The sequence below is a fragment of the Pseudopodoces humilis genome, chromosome 6 (assembly GCF_049639895.1).
Source record: "Pseudopodoces humilis isolate 2021_Gansu_Grassland_sample_001 chromosome 6, ASM4963989v1, whole genome shotgun sequence".
Classification (NCBI taxonomy): Eukaryota; Metazoa; Chordata; class Aves; order Passeriformes; family Paridae; genus Pseudopodoces; species Pseudopodoces humilis.
Window position 1 is genome coordinate 3,460,490 of NC_142205.1, and position 24,277 is coordinate 3,484,766.

Below are 24,277 nucleotides of genomic sequence, written 5' to 3' on the forward strand. Positions count from 1 at the left end.
GCTGGAAAAGGACCCCATGCAGCTCACAGGGATGGAAAAACTTTCCTTTCTGCCATGCCTGGGGATGCTGTGAACCCTTCCCTGCCCTTCCCTGGTCTGCAGCTCTCAGCAAGGGCCTGGGAGAATGAGGCTGAGTGTCCTGTCCTACCTTGCATGATCTCAAACCCAAATCACAGAGCCTGGGTGAAAAGGCAAAAGAGGAAGAGATATTGAGAACTTTGGCTTTTGACTTCAGAGATGTGCGGGGACCAGAGAGACAGAAAAAGGCAACACCACCTCCAGCCACAGTCCATGTAATCATGTGAAAAGTGGGTGACCTTGCTCTGGCAGTTGTTTTTCAGGTTGTACAATTGCAAATTTATTTATAATACAGGTCTATGTTTAATTTATACATTTAACATTTACTTTGTACATTTTGCATTTACACAATACATTTACTACAAGGGTGGGGAGGCCCTGGCACAGGGTGCCCAGAGAAGCTGTGGCTGCCCCTGGATCCCTGGAAGGGTCCAAGGCCAGGTTGGACGGGGCTTGGAGCCACCTGGGACAGTGAGAAGTGTCCCTGCCCAATGGCAGTTACATAGATGAGCTTTAAGGCTGCTAAAAAACCTGATCCATTCTTTTATTCCATGATCTGGTCCTTGAAGAGGAGGTCAGTCTTTGTCTCCAGGCTGAATTGAAACCCTAACCCTCCTCTTGAGGAGTGTCCTAATGGCTTCACGCCACAATTATCCCCCTTTTTCACCTTTTCTGGGTATTCTACACTCAGTTTGTGTCTGAACAGTGAAAACTTCCAGCAAAATGAATGAGGAGCTGTTCCTTTACCTTGCAGGATACGATTCTGTCCTTGAGCACAGGTTTGGGATCCAGGTGATGAGAAAAGACAAGCACTTGATCTGCTCTGTTTCCTGCAGGTGCTCTGATAACAGAGCTGCCTTGTAAATACAAAGTGGAAACAATCTACTGTGCAGTGGGAAACTGGAAAACCTCTCTGCCAAGCTCTGCAAAGAAAGGTCCTGCTTTTGAGAGAACAAATAATCTCTGTCAGTCCTAAATAAGAATAATTTCCCTACAAAAAATATACTCTGATGAATGGAAGGAAATTAAACTAAACTGTTGCCTTCTGCCTTTTCCTCCATGAAGAATCTGATGGGTTTTAGCACAGGATGCTGCTTTTGAGAATCCATTTTTGAAATCCCTTGCTCTGATGTGCATCACAAACAGCACAGCCTGTGGAGCTGTTCCAGGGCTTGGATGCTGCTCTGCCAGGCCAGGCACTGCTCTCCTGCCGTGCATCTTGCTCTGCATCCACATTATTCTGCTACAACAGATGTTTACAGCAACACAGAAGCAGATATTTGCCTTTTCCCCTTTCTTTCTGATTTTTTTTTTTTTTTTAGCACAAAGAAAAAACATGAATTGTTTCCAGTTGTTTGGCTTTCTACAAATACATATATGTATTCCCCTATATTTTGTGATTTTGCCTCAAAGTCTTCTAGTATTTAACAAATTTGGAGCCTTTGCAGTGTCCCCTCCAGTTGGGAGCCAGCTGAGCATCAGTCTGTGTGTGGTAAGGAACTGCATTGTGCACCACTAGTTTAGATTATTTATTATTACTGTTGTTATTTTTATTGTTATAATTATTATTTTCCCTTCTTTTTCTGTCCTGTTATACTGCCTTTACCTCAACCCACAAATTCCTTTTTTCCTCCCAGTTCTCTCTTCCACCCCACTGCCGTGAGGGAGTGTGTGAGCAGCAGGACACAGAGCTAACAAGGAATCCAAATTTCTGACCTCCCTTTTCATTAATGTGTTCAACTCTGGCCTGTTACACCTCACACAGAGAGGGAAAGCTCAGTTCCACAGAACCTCTGCATGGCTCGAGGGGAGAAAGTTTCAGCTATCTCAGCTAAATGTCAGAGAGACTGAGCCAAAGTCCACCAACCTCAACGAAAATCTTTTTTTTTCCTTGACTTCAGTGAGCTTTAGAAGGGGAATTAAGCCTACCTGCTAGAAGCAATAGTAAATCTTCAAATCCTTCTTCAAACCCATCACAGGGGAGGAACAAAGCCCCAGAGCATGTTAATGAGGGCTGAGTGCACTTGGAAAAGCTGTTTATATTGGACTCTGCTCTCTTCAGACATCTCCTACCTTCTGTAAGACATTCCCTTTCATTTCCATCTTCAGCTGCAGCTCACTTGTAATATCTGAGGCCCTTTTGCCCCTTGCTCCACTTTTTATGTTCCCATTTCAAAGACAAACTCTGTCTGCACATTTTTATATTAAAGGTCACAGTCCAAGTTTGAAAGTTGGCCTGTAAATTCCTTCTGGTAGAAAGTGGTTCTTTGTTAAGGCAAAGATAGAGAAATAACGAGTTCTGTGATTCGGGAGACGCTTTCAGTGCATCTTTGGGACTTTCACAAAATTCTGGAGTCTGTAACACAGCCATGTGTCGGACAAAACAAGGAAATAAATTAAATTGAAGGCTGGGTGATTGTGAGGGATGAAAAAAGTCCTATTCCTCAGCTGTCACAAACACCCCAAACCCACAGACATTTAGAATGTTTTTAATCTGAAAATTTTCTAAATATCCCAATTCTCTGTTCATGTTCGTGAGCAAATTACTTCTCTGGAGGGGAAGAGCATGTACATGTACAAGTACCTGTTTCACATTTAATTCTCATCTGAATCTCCAAATTACTTGTCAACATTCTTCTTCTGGCTCTGCCTGAGGGCCTGAGTGGTTTACATGAAACACCCAGGAGTGTGTGCTGACTCCAGGTCTGGGAGCTGTTCTCCTGGAGCAGGAAAGCAGAGAGCAATCTCACAGGTTTGCAGTGTGAATAGGAGATCAAAGCACTTGAGCAGAAAAAAGAACCCTACAAATGACCCTCTTGAACCCAAACTGGAATTGCTGCAGCACTTCTCCAGGTTCAATTTCATTCTCTGCTTGAAGGGACTCAAACTTTCACCTCCTCTGAGACCACCCTAAACCACCAGGGTATAAGCAGAGAGAAACAGCAGAGAAAAAGAACAAGTTGGTAATTCTTCTCATTCAGCCTTGCCTTCATTGAGTAAAGAGCCCCAAATTATCAGGGTGTGTTTTCCTGAGGGGTTGAAATATTTTTTTTTTAGTGCTGAACTAGTGCTGAACTGCCCTGTGATCCAAAGAAAACTCTAATTTCGCAAAATAACTTCAGATCCAGAAGAAATCAGAGAATACCAGAACGGTTTGGTTTGGAAGGGACCTTCAAGATCAATTCATTCCACCCCCCTGCCATGGGCAGGGACACCTTCCACTATCCCAGGTTGCTCCAAGCCTTGTCCAGCCTGGCCTTGAAGAATGAGTGGCTGCTTTTTCTGAGGTTTTCAGAGAAAATATGCCAGAATTCTACAATATCCCAAGGATTCAGTGAAAGTTTCAATGTCCCAGTGTAGCACCCAGATCTTGCACGGTAAGATGTAGTGGTTTTAATCTGATAGAGGGTAGATTTAAATAAGGTAGCAGGAAAAAATTCCTTCCTGGGAGGGTGCTGAGGCCCTGGCACAGGTTGCCCAGAGAAGTTGTGGATGCCCCATCCCAGGAAGTGTCCCAGGCCATCCCAGGCCAGGTTAGATGAAGTTGCCTTGATCTTATTATTTTGTGGTTGGCATCTGACCTGAGGGGCATTTTGTTTATCTACATTAACTTTAAACCCCTTTTCACAGCCAAACCAGCAAATATGAGCTTGGCATGCTTGAGAGTTGGGCCATGTGGGAAGAAAGAAGATTTTTTTCTAGAGAAGATCCATAACAGAGGTCCTGTCCTGGACCCCAACCAAAGCAGCTGCCATGCACCTGGCTGTTCAAGAACCATTTAGGATGAGCCAAAAGGCTGTCCACAGGTCTAAAGTAAATTGCCAGCATGCTGCTATTCTCACTTTTTTCAGCAGAGTGAAGTGCTGTGTTTCAATTTTTGGAGGGTGAAGGATTACTCAGACACACCTTCCCTGAATTTTTAATTTCTTTGAATGGAGAACTAAGTGAAAATGTGCTTAAAGCAGAAAACAAAATATGATCTGATGAGTAATTCCTGCTCTGAAATGAGAAAGCAGTAGCTGTTCCCACTCTTGTGTTTTACTCTGTGGGTTTCCTCCACAGGGCAGAATTAAACCCCCAGCAGTCCTGCCTAATGATGATAGCCACAAAATGAATTTCTTCAGACTAGCACTTGCAATTACATTCAACTGAAGGTCTGACATGGTTAATGAGACCAGGGAAAAATGCAGCTCTCTGAGTCCTAAACCACACAAACACACATTGATGGTATCAGGGGGAAATGAGCCAAATTCCTGGTAGGACACACAGAGACATAAACACCATCACACACTTATTTTCCACGGTGGTTTGTGGAATTCTTCAGATCCTAAAACTGGATTTTTCAGATATTCTGCACAGATATTTGAAAATAAATGGAAATTGTGTTTGTGATGTCAGTCATTGTGAGAAAAACAAAATTGCCGATTAATCAACAGAATAACTTAACAGGGAGGCAAAACTGATCAAGGAGGTATTTTTACCCCTGGAAAACAATGGGATGTGTGTAAGGCCATTGCTGAGTGAGATTATTAGATGAAGAAGTAATAATAAACTCTGTTATCCCACAATGTTATGGATCCAGCACAAAGCTTATTAAAGTCTTTGCAAATGTTTCCATTATACTCTGTGGCCTCCCTGCTGATCCACGAGAAAATCTGATTACAAGTTCACGAAAATAAAATATTCCCTCTCCCAAAAGTAACTTAAAAATGTAATCATAGAATCATAGAATAATTAATGCTGGAAAAGCTCTCAAAGATCATCAAGCCCAACCATTCCCTCAGCACTGCCAATCCCACCACTAAACCATGTTCCAGGTGCCACATTTACCCTTCTTTTGAACATTTCCAGCAACAGTGATTCCTCTACTTCCCTGGGCAACCTGTTCCATCTGAATCTGCCCTGTTTGAGAACATGCACTGGAAAACATAATTCCAGGGCTGGGATAACCCAGGATTTGAATGGATCTGACTGAGATATATTGGCCAGTGTGCTCTACACCACAACTTTGAATTTAACTTGTGTAGATGAAGGTAAAAAATCATTAGCTGTTGACAAATAACTTCAGGTCTACATGAAAATGAGCTCAGGGGTCTCAGTGCAACTCCTACATCATAATCTGCTAATAATTCTCACACCTTCCCGGTCTCCAAGCACCTTGTAATCTTTAAAATGGGTTTATAATACTTTTGTGAGACAGAGAGGGGCTGTTTCATTCATCTTCACAGGTGGGGAGGATGGCTTATGCTAATAGGTCTCCACAAATCAAGGGATGGCTCTGGAAAAGGCTCTGGGATTCAACCAAGCAGCACCTAATCCTTGTATAACTTGTGCCTAGAATTTCCTGTACATGACAGAGGAACTCCAGCAGACTAAACCAGACAAAACACAAAGCAGAAAATGTGGAGGAGATCTATTGGTTTAGATGCTTCTTAAGTTCAATCGCATTTTTTTTCCTTGGGTTTTGTCTTAGAGAAACAGGGAGGTCACCAGTGCTCACAGAGGACATAATCCAGCTTCTTCCAAGAAATTCCCAGGGAGTTTCCTGGAATCAAAGCTGATTTTCCAGCTAAAGACATTGTGGCAACCACATGCCCTTTTGCCTGGGTGACTTTGCTTGGTGCTGGCTCAGCTGTCAATCTGAAGCTGCTCATAATTTTAATTATGAATAAAGGAATAAGGGAAGATCCCTCTGCCATGTTCCCAGAATCCGTGGCCTGACAGGAGCCTGGAGAAATTCAGTGTGTCTGTGTCAGCCCTGTGCACTGAGACAGCAGAATCAGACTTGACAAATCAGCAAGGTGACATATCAAGGCAAAGAAGACTCAAGGACAAGTTTACCGCCTTGGAATGTTCAAGATCAGGCTGGATGGGGCTTGGAGGAATCCAGTTTAGTGGAATATGTCACTTCCCATGGCAGGGGGGTGGAACCAGATGAACTTTAGGTCTTTTTCTACCCAAACCATTCTATGATTCCACTTCTTTTTTTTTTTTTTTTTTTGCAACATTTCAATTTTTCTTCATCTTATTTTAATTTTTACAGTATTTTACTACTTCATGAGACACTGCAAAAGTCCCTGGAAGTCAGCATAGTGCTCTCTCCCACTCTCCCACTTGTTGTTACTTATGGATCTATTACTTGAACTGTTCATACAGAGAGATGAAGTATTTTTCACTTTCTGAATGAAGATCTGGAGAAATCTCTTGTCTAATGTTAACAGGAGCAGGAACAAGGATGCTTTTATTGGGATAGCCATGTCCTGGACATTTCCCATGGACATTTCCAGAAAGCAAATCATTTGAAGAAAGTCACATCAGGAGGAATGATATTTAATTTGTATTGAATAATGTATTGATTGAATATTGTATTGTATTGAATATTGTACAAATATTCTATCTGTATTTATTGCAATATTCAAGGCAAGACTCTGAAGGAATTGAAGACTGATTTAGGAATTTTTCAGTGGTACCTGGAATCACACGGAATCCCTGCCTGGCTGCAGTAGGATGATCCCTTGTACCGTCTCTGGGCCCTTCCACTTTGCACTTCAACAGAGCCTTTCAGCAACTGCACCTGGTAAAAGTGGGGTCTAGATTAACTCTAAGGTCTGAGTCCAAGTCATTTCTGGCCTTGTGGAACCAAAATCTCTCAGTGTTATTTTACAATTGTGCACCTGACACCTGGTCTGACAAAGGGTGGCCACTCTGTGCATATTTTATGCTGCAGTGCTGTCAAATCCTAATGAGAAGTGACAGGATTCCTCTATATAATTTATATTACAGTTTCCTTCTTCCAGCCCTAGTCCCATCCCCATTTTTTCCTTCATTCCGAGCTGTGTTAGCCTCTCTTGTCTCTGTGCTATACCTGTTATTTTGAGTTATGTCCATCCTCTGTAATAGCTTCTGAAAGGCTGAAGGTAAACACAGAAGAGCAGACTGATAAACAAATGCTGCAAGAAAGCCAAGTATAATAAAAGATAGCAGCATGAAGCAATATTTGGGAGTAGGATGTAATTTTAAAGGTCAATAATGCGCCAAGAAAATTCTGCCTTGAGCACAACTCTCATTGATAAGAGAGAGCTGCTATTTTAGGATTGCTTGGCTGCTAAATGAGTTTAACAATCTACCTCTGAGTTTATCTTCCTATCTCTCCTTCCTTCCTTCCTTCCTTCCTTCCTTCCTTCCTTCCTTCCTTCCTTCCTTCCTTCCTTCCTTCCTTCCTTCCTTCCTTCCTTCCTTCCTTCCTTCCTTCCTTCCTTCCGCCCTTCCTTCCGCCCTTCCTTCCTTCCTTCCTTCCTTCCTTCCTTCCTTCCTTCCTTCCTTCCTTCCGCGCTTCCTTCTGCCCTTCCTTCCGCCCTTCCTTCCTTCCGCCCTTCCTTCCTTCCTTCCGCCCTTCCTTCCTTCCGCCCTTCCTTCCGCCCTTCCTTCCTTCCGCCCTTCCGCCCTTCCGCCCTTCCGCCCTTCCTTCCGCCCTTCCTTCCGCCCTTCCTTCCGCCCTTCCGCCCTTCCGCCCTTCCGCCCTTCCTTCCGCCCTTCCGCCCTTCCGCCCTTCCGCCCTTCCTTCCTTCCGCCCTTCCTTCCGCCCTTCCTTCCTTCCTTCCTTCCGCCCTTCCGCCCTCCCGCCCTTCCGCCCTTCCGCCCTTCCTTCCTTCCGCCCTTCCTTCCGCCCTTCCACCCTTCCTTCCTTCCGCCCTTCCTTCCGCCCTTCCTTCCTTCCTTCCGCCCTTCCGCCCTTCCGCCCTTCCGCCCTTCCTTCCTTCCGCCCTTCCTTCCGCCCTTCCTTCCGCCCTTCCGCCCTTCCTTCCTTCCGCCCTTCCTTCCTTCCTTCCGCCCTTCCTTCCGCCCTTCCTTCCGCCCTTCCTTCCTTCCGCCCTTCCTTCCGCCCTTCCTTCCGCCCTTCCTTCCGCCCTTCCTTCCTTCCTTCCGCCCTTCCTTCCGCCCTTCCTTCCGCCCTTCCTTCCTTCCGCCCTTCCTTCCGCCCTTCCTTCCGCCCTTCCTTCCTTCCGCCCTTCCTTCCGCCCTTCCTTCCGCCCTTCCTTCCTTCCGCCCTTCCTTCCGCCCTTCCTTCCGCCCTTCCGCCCTTCCGCCCTTCCTCCCTTCCTCCCTCCCTCCCTCCCTCCCTCCCTCCCCTCTCCATCTTTTTCCCCCTCTCTCTTTCTCTGTATCAGACTTAGCATGGCCTAGAGTTTCCCTCAGAAAATCTTGAAGTCCTTATTAAAATTATTTTCCATGTCAGGCCTTCTGCAGGAAAAACTCTCTGGCTCAGAACTGCCACAAATGAGAGCAGGTTTTTAATTTCCAGGTAAAGGTCTGGATCACCACAGCTCGAGTTTCACTATCTCTGTTTCTCTCTGATCTGAGAACAATCTGCTCTGACTTTCTGTGTTCCCACTGTGGTTCAGCTGAAACCTTGGGCTGAAGTGGTCACAGAGAAACCAGTTTCTCCCTGGGGTTTTGAGTCCCACAGGGATATTTCCAACAATCCTAAAAGCAAGTGAAAACATGAATTCAGGAGAATTCATTTTATTCTCTGTGGCTTTTAAAATGTTGCATTACATTGCAGTAAGTTCTAAACTTTTCAGGAAGCAAAGACACTGACTTACAGAGGTATGTTTGACCAAATTTTTCAGCAGTCACTAAGGATTTCTGTAATCTTCATTTCTAAGCTGACACCAATTTTGTAACGTAAGTGCTTAAATCCCTGTTTTTGCCAATTGAGCTGTTCCAATTACATCTTGGAAATCACTGATTGCTGCTCCAAATTTGGCATCAAACACCCTGATACAGTAGCACGACTTAAAGGAAATCTACAGGTTGATCTAAACTTGTTCAATTTGTAAAAATTTAACATTTTAAAATTTAAACATCTAAATTTTGAAATTTTAACTTGAAAGTCCAGTGCAAATACAAGTGAAGGGAGACAATAATCTTGATACACCCCAGTTTTGCTGTCTGCTCTCCTGGTGTCTGTCTGTCTGCATGGACAAACTCCACATTGACAAATGGGAGTAAAAGATGGTTTAGAAGAGCAGGCTCTGCCTCTCCTCCTTGTGTGGTTCAGTGCAGCTTGATTATCGTCATGGAATCACAGAATATCTGGAGTTGGAAGGGATTCATTAGGTTAATTGAGTCCAACTCCTGGCCCTGCACTGGACACCCCAGCAACCCCACCCTGAGAGCACTGAGCTTTTTGTAGGGTATCCTATTCAGTCCCATACAAAACCCATTAATCTTGGCATTTAGAAATGACAGCCCAAGTTGTGTGGCAGTGAGGAACAACCTGTGGAATTTTATCCATGTGGTTATACAATGCTCCCCCTGTGCAGTCCAGGACAGAGAAACTGGAAGCAGAACCTCTCCAGCAGATCTTTGTATGGCTCAGTGTTTACAGATCCCAAATAAATCGAGGTGGTTTTCTTGCCCCAGCTGCAAAAAGATAATGGGAAATGATTCGTGGCTTTGGCATTTGCAGACCCCTGAGCTGTAATAACACATATTTGGGAGACACAGTCCTGTGACAGACTGTTCCCTGGGCAAGGCTCGCAGCACGAGGCTGGAGGTGATCACATGCAGACACATCAGGGGCTGAGCAGGGGAACTTGTGCTCCCCTCCCAGCTGCTGTGCAGGACAGGCTCAGCATCACTCACACAGCAGCACATGCCAGCCTTTGTTCCCTGTGAAACAAGTGCTGTCCATGAGCAGATCTGCTGCTTTATTACCCCCAAGACAAAATCAGCAGAATCTGCAGCTCCATGGGGAGAATTAGGCATGGTGGGGGGTAGATGTCTTTTTAATGAAGACTTCAGGCAGAATTCTGATCCAATTTTAAAAATCCCTCCATAAAATATTAAACCAAACCCCGTTATTATTACAAAGTTTGAGCACAAATGCTACAACTCTCCTCGGGGAGATTTGTGAGATTTTTCCTTACACAATGCTGGGATGTCTCTGAGCCTCTTCTCCTTGGTCTTCCCCAACCTTACTTCTGGAAAAGAAGATCAGGAAGAGACTGCATGTGCAATATACAGCTCTTTCCACATTTGACAGACAAATGCAAAAGGCAATTAATACCATTAGCTGCAATTAATAGTGCTTAAAGAACAATGCCCAGGAGGCAGCCACTTATGGATCTCAACACAAGCTGCTGATTTTAACAAAGAAGGACCATTTTCTGGTATTATCTAATTATGTGTCGCTCTAGGTACTTTCTCTCTTTCCTTGCAGTGCAACACATATCACAAGGAGGAGGAAAGCCTTTCATTTTTCCCCATCTGGAGCTCTAATATTAAGTCTCAACCACTACTAATAGGCTAATGTTAAACTTTGGCAGTTTTCAATTATCTTCATATTGAAGCTGAAAATTTTCCTGTGCATGCATCTTATTGCCTGGCCAACTTCATTTCATAGTTCCATTTTTAGTTCAATAAAATTCAGCAAAAAACCCCTCTGGCTTTATTTGTATTGTTTTTCCCTCTGTTAGTTTCCAAGTAATGGGAATGTGGATGTGACTAAAAGCACTGAATTTTCACTCACTGGCAGCTCCCTGACAGCCACCAGTTGGGTTCTCAGCCCATCTCAGTTGCACAATAAAACACCCTGGTTTAAACAGCTTTTGGGGTGGCTTTGCTGCATAATTCAGTTTGGCTAAGAATATTCCAGCTGTTCTTAAGAGGATGGGAGTGAAACCAGCATGTTATGCCTGTTCAGGATGCCCTTGTAGGATACATCCCTCTGAAAGGATTGGATTGCTTCATTTCTCTAATATCTCATGGTATAAAATCCTCTCTGTTGAATCCAATCAGTCAGTGCCCCAAACTTTCCACCCAAAGTTCCAGTTAACAACTTTGACTCTCCCAGGGTGCTCCAAGCCGTGTCCAGCCTGGCCTTGGGCACTTCCAGGGATCCAGGGGCAGCCACAGCTTCTCTGGGCACCCTGTGCCAGGGCCTGCCCACCCTCACAGGGAAGAGCTATCTGCATTTAATTAATTAATTGCTCTAAAACAACCTGCCTCACATCAGACAAGGTTCATCTTTTCCTTCTTTTAAAATCAGTCCCTTCACTTTAATCAGGTCCTTCCCCAGAGGGCGGTTGGGCATTGAACGGGCTCCCCGTGGCAGTGGTCGCATCACCGAGCCTGACAGAATTCCAGGAGTTCATTTGGACAGTGTTCTCAGGCACAGGGTGGGATTGCTGGGGTTGTCCTTTGCAGGGCCAGGAGTCAGGCTCAATGATCTTTGTGAGATCCTTCCAACTCAGTATTCTGTGGTTCTATGATTAAAATCATTATTCAGGCTTGTCTGGGCATGATTTGTTCTACCTCTTCCTAAGACAGGACTATTTATCTTCTCTCATTGTCAATCTGAATAAACAAACTTAACAGCTTTAATAGTTATTGGCAGTTTAAATTTACCTAAACACAGTCACAGCTCTAAAAAGTAGCCAAATACTGTTTTTCTACCTGCCTAGATGTGTTTCTTATCAGAGACATTTGAGGCCAGGCTGAAATAAGTGGGTGCTTTGCTGCTGAGTCCAAGAGCCTTCAGTTTGGCTGTCACTACATCACATTTTCAAAATGTAATGACATACACATGCCGTTACCATAGGGCTTATCATCCTTCTCCTGCCTCCCTCTACTTGTTGTGTAATAGGTTCTGCACCAGTTCCCAAACCTAAAGAAAGATAAAAAGAGCAGGACTCAACCAACACAAAGAGCAGCTTCCCCTGACAGTGAGCTCGAGGGGGATGCAGAACCCACAGCTCTGGGGAGGTGACTTGGTCCTTCTGCTGGCTCACCCAGAGATATTTCCTCTTGACTTTTCACTGCCTTAGGCTGGCTCCCACCACACAGCTTTGCTGCCTTTTCGCCAGGAGCCCACCCAATGAGGCTGTCACCCTGTGCCAAGGACCCTTTCACTCCCCAAAGATTCTCCCTTCTCCTTTTCTGACTGACCTTGCCTGCTCCCTATCCAGCAGAACAAAAACTCCAGCATTTCCTTGTTGTATTTACAGTGACATAAAAGACACCTTGCTGAGAGACATCCATTCCCTGGTAGGATTGTGTTTAGGGTAATGGGAAGCCATTGTGCAAGAATACAACCCTCTGATTTTTATCTTGTGCCCTTGTCTTCCCTTTGTGTCTCACAGCGCCTTAATTAAGCTGCAATTTGGAAGCCCTGTAAGACAGGGCTATATCTGTCTTTTGTTCCATAAAGTAGTTTATAGAATGTCATAAAGACAGAAATTTTGCAGATCAATCTGCTGGCGTGTCACCAACACGCCGGAGGTGAGGGAACAGGGAGCTCAGGAAATGCAGAGCTCAGTGAAATCTGGTTGGGTTTATTGGGATTTGTTAACATTTCTTAAGCCCAGAGCATTCAGTTCACGCCCATCCGAAGGACTTTCTAGGACAGAGCTGGGCAGACTCTGAAAACACATTTTCATTCCTTCCTTATTAATTCCATCAGTGGCTTTGTGCTATTCTCAACAGCAGCTCTGATTAGGTTTATCCCACATTAATCCAGAAAGGGGGAACCAGACATTAAAAATGTACTAACTTTCTCTTGAGATGATAAGGAAGGAATTACATAAGAAATAAGGCAGCTGGAGAGAGGAAGAAATATAGGAAGGGATATTTTAGCCTAAGGAACAGCTTTAGGAAATGTTTAAGACTACATGGGAATAGCAATCTACTGGAAAAGGATAAAGGCAGAAAAAAGCCAATCTAAATTAGGAATTTAATTCAGACTAATGGCTTTTACTTGACATTTGACAGAAAAACTAACAATTCCTATATACAATTTTTTTTTTTTTTTTGCATTCTTATAGGAAAATCACCAGAACTGAGCTGGAGACAATTTAAGGGTGCAGCAAATCCAAGCAACACCACTTCCAAAAAGCTGCTGAGAGGAGACAAAATGTCCCTCACCTTTCTTCTATTTGAATTTTTTGATTTCCAGCGAGACACAACCCCAGTAGTGTGACATTTTGCTTTGGAAAAGGGAAACAGAAAATAAACACAGGAGGCAGGGAAAATCTGGGCATAATCACCACCGCATTGGGCATTTAATTTATCACCTGGGAAATCTCTGCTTAAAAGCCACCGTGCTTCAACTCAACCCTACATGCTCTGAGAGCAAAGTAAATCTCACATGGGCAGGGAGCAGACCCAAAGTTACTGATGTCCTGAAGGCAAGATTTAAGTTCTGTTACACAAAAGGGAAGGGAATGTTGATTTTCTGATCATCTTTGGCTCCGTAACACTTTTACAGTTTCCTTATCACACAGACTAAAGCTGTCTCATAGGGTTTCTTTTGCCTTATCTGCTGTTAATATCAATATATTTTATCTGTTATCTTAGTCTTGACTCACAATATATCAATGGCAGAACACTTCTTGCCCTTTCTTGAATGATATTTAGCACAGTGTAGAAATAACATGAATTTTTTTGAAATTATAGTCACCTCTGTGTCCCTTTTTTTGGGATCCTGTTCTCCAAAACCCTTTCTTTCCTTTCCAAAACTATCTGCCCCATTGGGTGCTACTGAATAGGCACTGATAGCAATTATAAAAAAAAAATATTAATCTTGCTTGAAAGAGTCACAGGCAGTGGGAGTGTGGGAAAAAGGGAGGTGAAATTCAGGTTGCAGAAGTGAGATTGCAGCAATTAAAAAGGAGGGGAGAGCACAAAGAAATGAATCTCCAAATAAAGGGAGGAAGGGACACCTTTAAAATTAATTAGCAATTTACAAGTGCCTCCAACTCCTCTAGTAGAATCAAACATGTTTACTTGTTTCCTCAGCATGTGCATGTTCTGGGGAATGACACATTAATTAATATTAAATATCTAGCCCATGGTCTGCCTCAGCTTTCAAGGCACATTATAAATATTGGCAAGAAAGATCATTAAAAACAACACAGATCGAATGTTCAGCTTGATTTGTAGAAATTGCCTGGTGGCAAAGGTGCTGTGAAGATAAATGAGTTTGTTAAAAGGGGGGAAGATTTCAAATATCAATTTGTAAGGAAACAAATAGCTCTTTCCTCCCTCTGCAATATGGCCATGAACACACACAGAGCAGAGGGGAAAAAAACCCCAAGTTTCTCTCATTACCATGAGGGGCTCACAGGCTACTGAAAAATAGCATGTAATCTAGTTCTGCCTCTTGACAGGAATTTTTGAAGGGCTGGACCACAATTACCAGCAATTTCTCAGACTCCTCTCTCATCCTTTCTCACCAGCTGCTCTCTGCTCCACCACACACCGACCTGTTTCTACCTCTTTCCCCTTCTCAGATGGGCAGCATGAAATCCAACAGCAGGGTACAAGAAACCTGAAATTTTCCTTCCCTGGGGCAATGTATCATTAGAACCCTTTCGGTTTAGGATATTTTAAGTGAGATGAAAAATCATTTGAAACATTGCAAAGGGAATTTTCAGACTTTTTTGACTTAGAAGAACTTGTACTTCTGACAGATGGGGGGGAATCTGTAAAGCCAGATGTTTTTACATCTCTGATCTTATTTTGAAGATCTTTAGTTTCATAAAGCTGAAAGTTATTTAGACTCAGAGACACAGAATTACTGCCTCAGAGAATCAGAGAAAGGCTGATTTTGAAAGAGACCTCTGGAGGTCTTGTCCAACTTCCCTGCCCAGGCACAGTCACCTAGAGCCAGTTGTCCATGACTGGGTTGGAATGAGATGGTCTTTATGGTCCCTTCCAACACAAACCATTCCATGACTCTTTAATTTTATGATTCTTTAATTCTATGATTCTTTAATTTTATGATTCTATGATCATAAATTGTGGGGAACTATATTTGGTTTAATTATTATTATTACAGAGATCTCACATTTCTAACATCTTGCAACCCTGACCAAAAATGTTGTCGCTTTAAGACAGACCAACCTCCACACCTTTATTCTTTTGATTTATGTGTCATACCTTACAAACTTCCATTCTTTTCTCCATAAATCTCTCTTCCTATCTTTCCAATAGGTTTTATGAAAGTACCATAGTATGTAAAATATGGATTTTAGTACCATTTGGATGATGTTTCTCCTCTCCTCCCATTTTGGGTCAGATATTTTACCAAGACAAAGTTAAAATAACACAGATCTTCAGATGACAGTCTGGCAATAGCTCAAAATCTGTGAAGGGAAGACAGAGAATCCTTTGGGAAGACTGATGAGAATGCCAAGGATACAGAAGGAAAAAGATATCATCTTCATTGCTGGAACACACTTGCCAGTTTTGCTGTGGATAGAAATGATTGCACAGATGTTGGACATCACAGAGAAAACGGATGTGCCCACTCTGGAGTCTCACTGCTTTTAAAAATGATGGAAGTTTTATCACAGACCCAAGATTTTTTCACCAGGGCTATAAATGCTGCCACAAGCCCCGCAGTGATCAGGCTGGGAGGTGACCCAATCCTTCACAGCAGCTCCTGCTGTCACCGTCGTTGCCGTGTGCCCACATCCCTGTGCTGCACCTGCAGCGATCCCTGCAGGAAACTTCCCTTTTGGAACACTGAGAACTCCTGCATGGATGCAGGGGCCAGAGCAGAGTCACTCATTCCCCCTGTGACAACATTTTTTGGGCTCTGAAAAGTGGAGATCCTGAGGTGGTGAACAGGGCTGTTCTGAAAATCAAACCAAATTTTACTTTTATGGAGCGCCTGGAGGTCTCTTGTGCAAAGTGTGGTGTAAATCATAAGTGCAATCACATCTAAATATTTGGGAAGCATTATACTACTAACACTAATTTTATTTTCCAGAAAGGTTGCAGAATCAAGGCTTTCATTATGTGCAACCACTTAAATTCCAAGTTACTCTTGCTAAAGAGGCAATGATAGCTTTGGTGACTGGGCTAAGATCCAAATGAGTAATTACATTCTGCAAGCCCACATTCCTCCTCAAGTTTTGTATGACATAAAGTTCTTTTCACTTAGCAATGTTTTTTTTTAAAGACTGAAGTTTTCCAAGCCAGAGGCAGCTGCATTTCACTGGTGGGTGAAATAATCCCTATGTAAACATAATTTGAATAAATCAAGTGCTTTGTGGTTTTCAAAATGCCACGTCCACTCCAATTCATGGTTTTCATTTGTTACATGCATGGGATAAAAACCTGTCATGCAAGAAAAACAAAAGTCCATCAAATCCTTGATTTTAGGGAACAGCCTAAGCACAGACAATGGGGAAAATGCTTTGGGCAACTCACTTTTGCTTTCAAGTGTTTTGTTCATAAACAACTTTTAATGAAATGGCATTTAAACTGCATATAGTGCATGTAAAATTAAAAGAGCTCCTCACCTGCTGAAACTTCCATTAACAAAACTCCCAATAAGTTGAACTGAAATGAAAAAAACCATGAACTTCCTCGAGCTAAATTTTAGCAGTCTCCAGCTTAGTAAATAACTAATGGGTATGACTTTTTGCTTGTGTTCAGAAACATAAACTCAGAAGCATAGATTCAAAATGCTTTACTTGCTAATGATTCTCAATGCATCAAAGCTGAGAGGTGCCAAGGCACAGGAGCTGAAATGAATAAGTAAAAGGCATTGGTGGAATTTCCAGGCATTTTAAGGTGTTTGCAAACCGGAGCTTGAACTTAAAATATAGTTCTGTTCAGAACATGCAGTGCAGAGAGCTGCTGTCTGCAATCTGTGGAACTTACTCAGTGGATGTTGCCATGTCCAATGTTTTATTTCAGGTGAGTAGTTATAGCCAAAGACAGAGCAAATAGTTTCCTTTGGATGTTTTTCCCATGAATGATGCTCTTGTAAAGAATAAAAGGAAAGCTGCTCATACAGCCCTGCTGGGAACAGGAAACCCCACTGTTTTTTGGGGTAGGATCCACAAGGAAGAAAAGTGAAGAAATAAAAAAAGGCAATGGGAAACTTGTGCTAAGGAAATAACCCCTTTCTCAAGGTATGCTGTCTGCACCAGGCATTTCTCTGTGGTTAGAGTGGTGCTGTTTTATCCCTGCTCATCTTGGATGTGCTGGCACCCTCCTCATTCCCTTTCAGCCTCCAGCCAGGCCAGGAGCACGTTGTTTCCTTCTGGCAAAATCCAAAAGGCTCAGCCCACCAGCGCTGTTCTGCGACTCTGTTTTGTTCAAATACACAGGTTTGTTGGAATAAAAGCTTGGAAGCTAAGTGCGAATAAATAGTAAAAAATGTTATTACTGCACAACAGTTCTTACCAAGCTAAACCTTGTTATTGCAAGGTATTGATCAGACTGGTCGAATCTCTCATAGCTTAAAGGATTTTACATCATTTACAGTAATTACAGTGTCTTTCCTAAATGCAGAAGGTATCTCTGAACTCCCTGAAGGACGTTCTGAACAGCTAAAATTAAGTGATAATTTTCCAGTTACTCCAGTGAAGCCAGGATTCTGTATTCTTGGAGCACATTTTATATTTAGGTATCTTTTTCTGAGGGTTCTCCTCTCCCAGACCAGCTCAGTGCCCTGGGGAGCAGCAGTTTGGGGCATTGGCTCGCTGTCCCCACGTCCCACATTGCATAACCTGGCACCATCTGCTCCCCAGCTGCAGGGAAATCCCACACGTGGTTCCAGTCACATCACATCTGAAGCTGGAAAAGTGGAGACACTTCATGTTCCCTCTGAGCTGTGACTGAGATAAAAATACTGCAGCTTCCTTCTGCTGTGCATGTGGGCTCGCTGCTCGGGAATTTTGTGCTGGGATTTTATTTTCCCGAATGCCTGCCCTGACTGTGAGCCTGCACCCCACTTAGCCTGAGGTACACTGAGGTACCACTCAGGAAACGTGCTCGTTTTCCCTCAATAAACAGGGGTTTTTAATTATTTAATCATTGCATAATAATTACACCCATTTTACAATTTACACCCATTTTAGGGCTGGCACTCTGGTAGTAAATAAGTTTATCAAAGCAGCAATCACAGCCAGTCATTTCCATTCCTCTCAACGACAGGCACTGACTTTACAATCTACCTTGGGACATTGTTTCACTATTAGCAGAGCAATTGAGAGGAAAGTGCCTTTCAACCATGGGCTTTGCTCACAGCTGGGGACGGCTCAGGCTGGCATTAATGGTTTTGTGTTGGTACCTGCAAGCCTGGATTAATCCTTAGTGACAGGTCCCTCAAATTCGTGCCACTGAGCACCTTCTGACACGTGGGGGGTTTTGTGAGGATGTGATGGGAGGCACAGCAACTCTTCAGAATGGGAAAAATGTGCAATATTCTAAATAATAGGAAAATACTGAGAGTTTCAACTTTAAAAGTTTTTCTTCGGTTGGAGGCATAATCCAAGTCAAGTAAATAACCACCTGGAGCAGGAATCCTTGAATTCCTCTCCTCATCCTGGCAGCAATTTGAGATATGACCTTGGGCAAGGTCAAGTTCAGATTTTCTATTCCTCAGCTTCCCCATTTGCAGAAGGGTAATAATAATTCTAACTCCACAAGAAGACCATGGGGCTTAATTACCAGCCATAAACCACACTGAAACCCTTATATAAAAGGTTCTGTAAAAGGGCAAATGTAATTACTGTTATTACAGTGGTGCAGCTATAAAATATTCATGGTATAAGGCAAGTCCAGTGAACACTCAGAAGCTTATAAGATCAATTACTGTGCATGAATGCACAAGCACATTAGCAGGTTGTATGAGATGCCAGGCAATTTCCTTTCAGCTCTAAGGTCCTGTCCTGCGAAGGGTCAAGAGCCTCAGTTTCCCACTGAACTCCACGAGAGGCCCTTGAAAATAGCAGGAAAGTTGGGTTTGAGCACTTTGCAGGCTTAGAATCCTAAAAGAGAAGTAGGAATTCTTGTCATGGGGAAAAAAATAAAAAAAGAAAAAAAAAGAAAAAGGGGGTTTTTTTTATTTTTTTATTTTTATTGATCCAAAACCTTCCAGGAAAATTCAATGATGGGTTGTGCTGGTACCCAGCACCCAAGAATGGAGGGTTGGATCCACGACTGCTACAAATCAAATAAATCATGGCAGCATTTCTAAAGTAAGTGCAGCTACTCTGATTTATGACAGTGATGCTCTTAAGAAAACAATGCATTCTTGAAGGGTTATTTTTAGACATGAATGAGAGCGATTACACCAAAATAAAACAGTGCTGCTCTGATCAAATAAAATAAATAAGCAAATAATTAAATCCAGTTTAGTTTTTTTTCCTTTTTTTTCCAGAATCAATGGTTACATATTTAAGCAGAAAAAGTGTCAGGATTGGTATCTCATTGAAACACACATAAAAAGTTAATACCTTAGGATTTAGAACAACAACTGGCTATATTGTGGATTTGAATTATTCCTGTTCCTGTTCCTCCTGTTCTTGAATTTGTTGTTACCTAGAGGGTCACAGAGCCAACTGTTTGGGTTTGAAGCAAGTTGTCATTAATGCTTCTTAACCAATTACCTGACACACTTAGTAAGTGATGGTGCTGTTATGCAATGCACTTCTTCCAGGAGTTCTCTCTCAAGGACAGCACTGAAATTTTAATGGAGCCTAATCCCTGTTGTCACATTGTCTGGCTGCATCTCCACAGACTTGACACTCCACACAGCACTGCTCTCACACCCCTCCCCTCCTTTCCAGCACACCTGAGCTCGTGCCCATTTCCTCAGGTTGGAGCTGGTGGCAAAACAAGATTTCTTAAAATAATGAATCCCAGTGTTTCAAAGGTCATATCAAAATTTGATTCTGTAGTGTGCTATGAGATTTTAATGTTACTTTTTTTTTGGAAGAAGAAAACATTTCTCTTCAGGTCTGTGAGTGTATCTCAGTGATGTATAAAGGGGAAATTTCCCAGTGAAAAAGAAGCATTTCCCTTGCTTCCCTGTAAGCCCAGGGAACGCTGTGATTTGGAAAGCAGCCCTGAAGCTCTGGAGGGACTCTGTAACTACAGTTAGGAGTTCTCAGAGCAAAATGTTTCTCCATTGGAGCTGAAACTTCAGTTAGAGGATCTGTTTTCAGCCAAGACCAAAAAACTGTGCCTACAAATCGTAGTGAGCTTGGGCTCCTTGAGCACTGGGTAGATTTTCAGGAAGCTCTGAGTGTGGGTGCTTCAGGATCAGACCTTTCCAAGCTTCCCAGCAGCACGAGAGCTCATCTGGCCTCTTTTCATAGGAGAGACACACCAGAACTACAAGTCCTTTGACTAAAACCCAAAATTCCTGGCCCACCAGGCATTTGACAGCACAGCTGTCCAGGTTCCAAGCTAGCTCCCAGTTCCTGGCAGTCTGTCTCTTTTTCACAGTGGAGAACGTGCAGATTCCCTTTATCCTGCTCATCCCAGTAAAAAGGCGGGGCCAGTGGGAAGCACATTTTTGTTTTGGAGAAACACAGGTGTGATCAGACTACCTCAGTGAATTTGGAATGAAAAGCTGGAATATTTAAGTTCTGCAGAACAAAAATGCAGTAAGGAAAAACAAAGCAATGCATCCTCTTTACCATTGATTTAAGATTTAAAATGTTTCGTGGCTTCAGGACCATTTATGGAACCCAAATTTTCCTCTCCAGGTGGCTCTTGCCTAAGGTGTAACAATGACCTTAACAAATCTCTCTTGGAGTACAAGAACCCAAAGTTTAGCTGTAATTTAGGGCAAATGTCTTGAATTTCTGTTCATGTCCAGCACCCCTGTTTCTTCTTACATCTTGGTGTTTGTTCAAATCACATTACTACACAAATATACTTTGCCCATGTGAGGACTGAGGGAAAATAGATGCACAAAGGGATGAAAAAAGGTATTTTGTGAGAAAATGGTAATCATAGAGGGCTATTCAAAAGGAGAAAGTGGCAAAAGCTGTGTGCATCAGCAGCTGATAAAAAGTGACTGGTGAGGAAGATCTTCCACTGTCCAAAATATTCAACATCCACAGCTTTTGGAATGGAGTTCATGACACAACAATTTTTTTTTTAATGGGATGTATTTGTGACTATTTTTCAGTCCTGGGCTCTTCATCTCTGTTTGAATAACGGTGCAAGGTCAGAAACTCCATATCCATTAAAACTGCTGCAACCTCCAGAAATTGAAAAATCTAAGATTTAAAAAAAGAATAACCCTTTCAGCAGCCAAGAGAGAAGTTCACAGCTGATGGGTAGAATTACCTACAATTCCTGCCCAAAGAAAGTCCAGCCCATGCAATGGTTTAGGCCAGTCCTTTCCTCCTACATGTCACAACCTCTGAGACCACTGGCAATATTCAGATTAGTTGGGTATAAACCTTTGTAAAACACCAGGTCTGACCAAATAAATGAGCTCAACACCTCCAAATATCATGAGTTTTGCAAGAAAATCCTTCCCATTTCACTTCAAAACCTTCCCATCCTGCGTGTCTTTTGCTGTGTTCTTCAAACTCTGGAGAAATTTCCTCCTGCGGTAACAATTCACAGAACGAGTGTTTGAACAATCAGACTTTGTGAACAATAAGTTTATGCATATTCATTGGCTATCTTAAAACTTCTGTTTAATGAATAATCATTAAGATAATTCCTCTGATTCCCTGACTCAGGCAGGATGTCATTTTGGGTCACATACTTAAAAGATGAGAAAAATTAGGATGTTTCAGTCATGAGAGTGACACCGAAAGTGATGACAATGGAAATATCAAGCCTGGAATGAATGATGTGATAGATGAGAACACTGAAGAAATTTAAGAAGGGTGGGAAAGAGTATGAAAGATGAAACTTGTGATGGATTTAATGCCCAAGATATAAGATAAGAATACTGGATGTGGTACAGAGGGGGAAAACCAGCTTGCCTCAGAAAGATGGAGGGGTGAGGATAAGGTAAAGCATGTTTCCCACAGCAGGCTCTAGAAGGATCTTTGAAAGCAGTAGGGAATAATTTGGGAGCTGCAGTCTGTGCCAGGCAGAGGCAAGGATGGATGGTGTGACCCTGGGATGCAGAACTGGGTGTTTAGATCACCAACAAGATTTTTATCTTGTCTGGAAAATGCCGGCTCCTGCAGATGTGATGGATGCAGAGCCCAGCAGCCTTGCAGCTAACCTGGGTGATAACAGCAAACAATGCCCAGCTGCCAGAGTGGATCCCGAAGGAAGGGGGCTGGTGATAGAGGAAAGAAAGACAAAATCCAGCCAGCTTACAATGGGAAAATGAGGATTTAATAGGGCTTTATTAAGCCATCCCAGAAGAGCTGTCAGGGAGCCAGTCTGATACATGAGAGTCAGGCTGAGGGAGATCCATCACAGGCTGAGAGCTGTGAGGCTTCAGAAAGGAACTAATAGCTCTCCATCTTTCATGTAGGCTGGACATGGGCTGAAGTTCCCTGCACAAAACACATTCCCTACAAGGGGAATTTCACCCCACATCAAAGCACAGCCACCCCTCTGGTGGCTTGGCCAACTTCATCTTTCCTACTAACACCTACCAAATAGCTTTGGAAGAGTTAGCAGAGAGTAATTTCCCCTCTTTAAAACTAGTAAAGTAATTTATGTGAGTGAAATGTAATTGTCCAAGCTGAAATCCAGACAGCTGATTTGTTTCACATTTCTGCTGAAGCAAAGCCAGCTGAAATAGGCAAGATCCCTTCTTAAGCTGGAGTGTGGATTGAATCCTGGCTCAAGTGGAATGAGAGGCCCCTGAAGAATTGCTCCTGAAAGGTGCTGAGTTAACAATAGCCCTCCCTCTCTCCAGTGTGACAAAGGCGCTCAACACCTTTTGTCATGGCCTGGTGCAGTACATGGATGAGGGTAATCTGAAAAGCTGACCTTCGTGAAGGCAAAGGGAGATTTACTCACATCTCCTACTGGTGCAGGATTTGGCCAATAAACACGTTCCTTTGTGCTGCCAGAAATAAGCCTTGTGTTGATCAATCCTGACGCTGCAGGGGAATTGGATTTAACAACATCACAGTCCCAAATGGCCTGGCTGGCAGATGGCCAGGACTTAATTCAAGGTGGAAAATCCATCAGGCTGGACTCATGGTGTGTGCCTGAGCCCCTTGACACAAGTGGGGATGTGGAGTGCCAAAATCCAGCCTCACATTGCCCAGACACGAATTCCCTGGTGGGTCTGAGTGCAGGGTCCCCAGGCTCTGCACCTCAGGCTGGCCTGGGGGATGAGTGGCTGGAAACAGGAGCAGACCAGCTGGGGGCTGGGAGACTTTCATGTGGTTATTCTCTGCCATGGCAGCTCCTCCTCTGGCACATCCCTGCTGCACAGAAGGGACAGACTTTGTAGTTAGAGATAAAGCAGGAGTCTCAAAGCAGGTCCCCCGAGCATCTGTGTCACTGTACATTTTGCTGTTTCATTTGTTCTCTGCAATGTGCCTCTGAAAGAAGTGATTTCTGCTTGCAGTATTACATCACCTCTAGGATTATTTCTTGAAAATGTGTCTTATCTACCATGTCACAGTTGTTCCTCTTCTATTGAGCTGGTACCAATGAGTCCACCTGTGGAATTACTCCATAAAAACAGACAAAAAAACCCCAAAACAATCCCAAACCAAAAGGAAGAAGAAATTAAATTTTTACTGTCATGTCTGCCTAACTGTCCTTTCCAGCAGTCTGCTTCAAGGTTCTTTGAGGATTAATTACTAGATGTTCATGGAACTATCTGAAAATAAAATTAGCTGTACAGCTGGAATTCACCCTTGCAATTCCCACTGTCCATGAAGAATTTTGTCTCATTTAGCCACATATTAGTGACCTCTAAACTGGGCTATCACAAAACCCTTGTCTATTCATGGAATCACAGGACGGTTGGGGCTGGAAAACCATCCAACAACTTCCACTACATCCAATTGCTCCAAGCCCCATTCAATCTCACCTTAAACACTTCTTTAAAATCCTTGAAGATTCCACTTAGGGAATCTGCCTTGCTCACTGATCTTGGAGGTAAAAAAGGATCAGTTCCTTTCAAAGTCATCCAGAAGAATTCTGCATGCTGGTTTGTCCATCACACAAGCTACAAACTCTAAGGCTGTCTTTAACTGGTGAGGCAACTTCCCTTAATCCAGTTTGAGGTAAAGAAAAAAAGTGGTAATTATGAAGAATAGTGGTGCTTTCTTCTAGTTTCATTGTGCTCATGTTTCCCTTGGAGCCCTAGCCCATTAAACAGATTATTTGATAGCCATCTCAGCTTTCCTTTGAAACACAGGTTGGATCCAGCACTGGTGGTGGCAGGAGGCCTCTCTCTTTTTTATATCAGTAATACACATCTCCTGAAATCTCCCTA